At 39.7% G+C, this 6,761-nt stretch overlaps 1 long non-coding RNA gene across 1 annotated transcript; it reads right to left on the bottom strand.

The window, feature by feature from the left end:
- Positions 1-4,707: 4,707 nt before the first annotated feature.
- On the bottom strand, positions 4,708-5,890 carry LOC308104538. The gene is made up of 3 exons (XR_013934834.1): positions 5,715-5,890; positions 5,323-5,412; positions 4,708-4,804 (listed from the first exon to the last, which is right to left on the bottom strand). It is a non-coding gene; the product is annotated as an uncharacterized lncRNA (long non-coding RNA).
- Positions 5,891-6,761: the final 871 nt, after the last annotated feature.

Genomic DNA, 6,761 nt, shown 5'->3' with positions numbered 1-6,761 from the left:
GGGACAATTCTGTATTTCAAGGGACAGTTGGCTAATAACCGTTCCAGACCACGACTGGAGCAGCGTTCAATACAGATAGGAGGTCCCCGGGCTCAGGGACCTTTTAAACAAGCAACACACAGAAGCGTAAAAACGTTATATTTACTTGTGGCGACGGAAGAACAACCTGTTCTCCGCCATGGTGATTTCAGAGCAAATTCCACTGTGTTAGCAGGCCCGTGGCCTTCAGGGAATTTACGGCTAATTTTTAGTCTAAGTCTGGTCACCATCTGTAAGCCCTTTAATAACTTAATCCCCTCCCATAATATCCAGTCCCCGACTTAAGACAAACTATGGATCTGAGGATATCACAGTTATAAGAAAGGCAGGGGGCAGAGGGGCCCCCTAAACTTACTGGCCCGCCTCAATAGGAATATCCACTTGATGAACTTCACTCACTCGATCAAGAGACTCTACTGAAACAACCTATCCTACTCCTCTGACTAGAGAAATGCACTGAAGCTCATGTGTTATACAAACCCACTACATCCCCATTGCCTACCACCCAGAGAATTATTGTTACTCTTAAGTCTAGTCACATAGGGATAATGAGCCAACACATGCAAACCATATCACTCTTTACGCCACCATGCCAACCCACAGCACATCATAGCACACTGTCATTGCAAAACAACTCAATGCTCACAATTCATTGCATACCAAACATTGCACTCCAAAAACATTACTCAATACATTACTCCGCACGTTGGCATCAAACTTTGTATCAGTTACAAATCTCTACCTGTATGGGGTGTGAATTGAATGTGTATGTATGTTGCCGTAGTGTAGAATTCTCATACTCACCGAGGGCGTGATGGTGTCCTTCAAAAGAAACCCCTAGTCTATTTATCTTTATAACACTAACTCAGAAAATTAGGCTTTTTGGAAGATTAAAAGCTTCCCTTTATTTGCTCAGTTCATAGTGGGATTACAGATGTGTATTTAACAATACAAAATACAAATATAAATGAAATCTAGTAAGGTTTCATGTCTGTCTGGTCAGATTTACAAATGCCTTAAGTTAGGCTTGTCCTAAACTAATTTATAATTTAGATTAAAAAGAGGAGGTTCCATTTAGATCTCATTCAGCCTGAAATACAGGCTAGTCTAAATTTGGTAATTCCAAAAATGTCCTTAAAGTAGCACTAAATAGGTTTTAATCTCAAAATAGAGAAATGTACCCTTTTTGATTTAATTAATTGTTTAAGTAATATTTTACCTTCCTAATTTAAGTAATTTTTACCTTCCTAATTTAAGTAATTTTTACCTTCCTAATTTAAGTAATTTTACCTTCCTCCATGTGGAGCCATGACTGCTTAACATCTGAGCAAGGTGCAAGAGAAGAAGCCCCAAAAACCTAGGAGCGCAAGGGGCCCAAAGGGCCCCCAAAAGCTGTCCGTGTCCAAAACCTCCCAAGTCTCCCTCAGCCTCTGTCTCCCCAGCCTCTCCTGTGATGCTCTTGTGAGCGCCCCATCGGTAGTACGGTCTAAAGTAAGCTCTCCAGACATCAGTGTGTGTATGTGTGTGCACGTAGGTGACTTTTCGAAAGTTAAGAAAGTCAGTGTGTGTGTGTATTTGCGTGCACATAGGCGTGCATGCCTATTCTTAGAAGTCAGACGCTATAGGTGATTCTCAGAAGTCAGTGTGTCTGTATGTGGTTGTATGTGTGACTTGTCCAACAGCCACCCACACACACACACAAAAAACGCTTACTTTGCACCTTGCACAACATTATCAGCATTGCCATATATGAGGGGCATACTGAGGGGTTAAATGTCCCCCAAAATGTGTCTTATACCTGAGCATAATTCCGTAATTGCAATTATACTGCATATTATCAGCAATTATATATGATTAAATTAAATCATTAATAACATCAGATGATTTACACTTGCATGTGTGCATGTAACATTTGGTTAAAACTATCAAATCTTGGGTACTCTTTGACCTCACTGATCAGCCATAGATGCAGGCTGTATGTCACGTACGCAGTGAGTGCAGCTCTCATACAGGAAATGCCCACAAAGGAAATGCAGGCCTCTGCCTGCTGCAAGCCTTCGAGTGCACGTCAGCAGTCATTTCAACCAGTCAATATCATATTCTTTCTTTAGGCAAATCAAGTGATAACATAATTTCAAGCCTATATCCTAAAGTGAGCTGTTCAACATAAATTACGTTCTAATACATTTCCAGATGTTCAACAGGCAACCCTAACACTAAAAAATTCCCAGTGGACATTTCTCAGTAACCGTACGCTAGTGCTGTTTTAAATATTGTTTTCACCAAATTTATTTGACAAGAAACATTATTACAATGTTTACACGTGGTGTGGTGCATCCCCAACCCCAACCCTCGCCTTGTTTGATTGGAAGATTTCATATTTAATCTCCCTTTCAATCTCCCCCCAGCTGTGTATCACATCTTTCCCAGCATGTTGCTCAGGGACACCTTGTGCACATGTCGGGAAAGATGTGATTCACAGCTGAGGTGAATTAACCCAAATGTCTTCTAAATCCCAGCAGTATTCTATCAGTGGTTCTCAAACTTTTTCATGTCAAGGACCCTCAAAATTATATGTATTTGACCACGGACCCCCATCTCAAAATATTTTGTTCCAGGGACCCCCCAGAAGCAAATATTTGAGTTAAAATTGTTCGCTTTAAAAGAATATAAATACATTAATTTGCACACATTTCCACAATTTTTCTAAAAATAGCCAAAGTGTAAAATAATGCTTTTTTAGCTCAAATCAAAAAGTGACACAGATGCGTCCCAGGTCTTAATGGGTTAAGTCTGTAGTACTAGTGGAAAAATCCAAATTCTTCACCAATTCACAAAACCACATTATCTATATACAGTTGATAACGACGCTGGGCCACCAGGACCTGTGTGTGCATATGTGGAAACTCTGGACAGACGAAAGGTAACACATAGAGCAATGCCATTGAGTGATGGAAGAAACTTTTAATTGAAAATAAATGTAAGCAGCTACATATTCAACCAATATTAACAATAAACAAAAGCATAAGTTTAGTAGTTTAACACTGAGCAGACAATGAGAAATATTTTACTTTCAAAGGTCTTAGATTGTGCAGCTACAACCAGGAGCCAGTTGACTTAATTATCTCATTGATTGATTGGAAATAGGGGGGAAAACAATTAGCTACAGAGACAATTCCATCTCTGTACAAAGCTCACAAATGAAATGAACAAATATCTCATTTGTGTAATCTGCACCAAAAAAATAAGTATAAGTGAATCACACAATTAAACTCAGAACTCATGCTTACTGTGTGTCTCATGGTGGTTGCAGCTGCAAAGCATAACGAGGTGGGAGGGAACATGACATCACTGCATCAGGTGAAAACTGAAACTGAAACCTGACTGATGGCAGCCACCTCATGTATTTTATAATGTAATTATAATGATTATTATTATAGGAAATGCATTATTATTTATTAAATGTTCTTCTTTATAAGGGCCATGGGTGTTGGGCAGGCCTTAATTAAAACAAGGGCACTTTGGGCATCAGGGGCAAAAGGGCAGCTACCCTCCTGCACGTGTCTCTAAATAAAGATAACATTTCAATTGGTACTTAAAAGTACAATTTGTCCAAATATTTGACATCATGTAGTTGTACCAACATTTCACTAGATAACTCTTTCACAGATCAGAGAGCGATGGAAAGAACATGACACGTCGTACCATCCTCCATCATAAAGCACAACACAGTCTTCATCTCCAGAGTTATTAGGCTGACCAGGGTCCCAGTACCTGGAGTAGGAACATTTAATTCATAACAACACATTTACATGATATTTAACCATGACCTCAAATTATATTCTAGATATTAGATGCAAATTAACAGAATAGTAAAATAGACAACATGTATAATTGTGTTAATGACAGTGTGGTTGGTTGTTTTTTTTATATTTAAGATGTTATACCATGTGGATTTAACACCATTTAGAAAAAAGTAATGAAGATTAAATCCCTATTATGTATGTGAAATGTGTTTATAATGATTAAAATGAAGAATATAAGAATGAAGGTAAAGTCTTACGTTGGTGTGGTCAGTGGTGTCCCATCTACCCATTCACTCCTTCCTCCTCTCTGTCAGTCAAACCCAGCCACACATCCTGCTTTCTGGGAACAACTGTGATAACAAAGTCCTGGACAGAAATTATGCAGGTTACTGAAATAAACACTGTACAATAGCTATGTTACAACACGTGCAAGCACGCACGCACGCACGCACGCACGCACGCACGCACGCACGCACGCACGCACGCACGCACGCACGCACGCACGCACGCACGCACGCACGCACGCACGCACACATACACACACACACACGCACACACACACACACACACACACACACACACACACACACACACACACACACACACCTGCTTTTCTTTGCTGTTTATGACCGTCAGGTCTGATTGTCTGTCTTTACAGAACTGTCTGCTCTCCTCCCAGGTTTTCTTCTCAGTAGAGATGTAATAACACACACCACCAGCAAGTGTAAATCCATGTGATTCTGTAACAGTGTGTAAATCACTGTTTTGTCATTTGCTCAGATTAATGATAGATGATGATCAACACGATGTAACAATGAAACAAAAAACAACAACTTTGATGTCTTACTGACCACAAAGAATCCTCTTGATGTCATTTCGTTCAGTTAAGTTGTTGTATCTGGACTGTAGATGGTCCAGGTCTTTGACCAGGTTGTTGATCTCTTTCATCAGTTCAGAATCTGTAAAAAGGAGAATCAAACAAACTGATGAGTTTTATTTACAACTTTGTTCTGAACAGACCTCCTTAACCCATTAAAACCGGGAAAGCATCTGTGTCATTTTGGATTTTTTTTTGCGTTGGCTATTCAAAAATAGCAGATCTACAAGGTCGTGGTGCGTTACTTCGTGCAGCACTGCAAGCTTGTAGATCTGCTATTTTTGTTGTAGCCAACACAAGCCGAGACCCATCAGACGCATCCATTTCCCATGTTATCTTGCAGGGCTTTAGGCAATGTTGACATGACAACTGGTTTTCTGGTGTGTGTAGTTCATTTGAATGATGTTGGAGTGTAGGCTCACTGAAAGAAAACTACAAGCCAAATGGCTGCCAAGTGGGGTCAAACTACTAAATCTACTGCTACTATTAATACATTTTATGGGGTATTAGCTAATATTGAAAATAAAATGAATAAATGTTGAATCATCATAGAAATATAAAACATTAAAATAAAATACACTGTTCTGAAACGTGACTTACAGAGAGAGAGTCTGAGGCCAATGTTGAGCAGAGCTTGAACACCACAAAGCAATCCAAGACCCAATCCAACCAGCCTGTACCGTCTTCTGACTGGAGACGCACACACACACACACACACACACACACACACACACACACACACACACACACACACACACACACACACACACACACACACACACACACACACACACACACACACACACAGAGAGAGAGAGAGAGAGAGAGAGAGAGAGAGAGAGAGAGAGAGAGAGAGAGAGAGAGAGAGAGAGAGAGAGAGAGAGAGAGAGAGAATAAAGAGGGAGTGAGATCAGTTAAAATATTTCAACCTCTTGCTTAAAAAGTTTAGCAGTATATTTTTAGTGATTTGTAGTTGTAGTAACATCTCTTACCAGATCTTATCTTCCGTGGGTGTTTCTGCTGAGCTGTCGTCTTGGTCTCAACATTTGCATAGTTTACATCATCATCTTCTTCCTCTTCCTCATCATTGTCATCTACCTCTTGGATGTCAATGTTTTCAGAATGTAAAGCGATAGACATTTCTACCTTTATGACTTTAATTCATCTTGCAGGTTTTTGTTAAGGTTCACCTCTTCACAACAGAATGAACAATAGAGAAGGGTGGTCTTTATTTTATGAAACTATGAGTTGTCATATCATCCACCCCCCTCCCCCTCCTTCCTCCTGTGGTTTCCTCTTAGCAGAGGCAGTGCATTCACACCTCCTCCCCCTCCTCGACCCCATCCTCCATCCTTTTGACCACTTTCAGTCTCACATAGTGTGAGAAACTTCTGTGTAACACATATGTATATTTTGTTATTTGTATTATTTCTTAATACATGTATGTGATTTTTCAAATGTATTTATAAAAGCACATTTAAAAAATAACATGTGACAGGCCGCCCTAGCTATACTAGAGGGTGTTTCACAAATCGGTTTCATGTTGTCCACCCAGCCAGCACCCACCGCCAGACCATTCGTCTAGTTTTATATAGGATATTGTGGATAACGTAAGTGAGCCGGTGCCACGTACACACATCGCATGGTATCGAATACCAAACCTTTTCAGTGTATTTCTTTACTTTTAAATTATTATTTTTTTAAACAAGGCAGAGCAAACGTGTAGCTAATCATAAAAACAAATGTTCAATTAAAAGCAGCAAATAAAGTAATGATGTTCACATGACCAGTCGCTGAACTGTCTGACAGGAACGATACATTCCTTCAGTAAAATAAATTATCTTTAGTGTTGGATTTATGAAGCAAACGTTAACTGCATACAAGTCAAGTGAGTTTGCAAACACTGGTATATACTGCACAGACAGTAATTATCAGTGTCTCTCCCATGGGTGTATATGACACAGTGACAATGGCTGTGACCCATGATGTGACCCATGACCTTGCTTGTACTTTTAATTTATTAGTACTTATTTTCCGTT

This window comes from Gymnoscopelus braueri (assembly GCF_963280865.1).
Source record: "Gymnoscopelus braueri genome assembly, chromosome: 2".
Classification (NCBI taxonomy): Eukaryota; Metazoa; Chordata; class Actinopteri; order Myctophiformes; family Myctophidae; genus Gymnoscopelus; species Gymnoscopelus braueri.
Note: the sequence above shows the minus strand (reverse complement) of the source record. Positions and strands in the feature narration are given on the sequence as shown.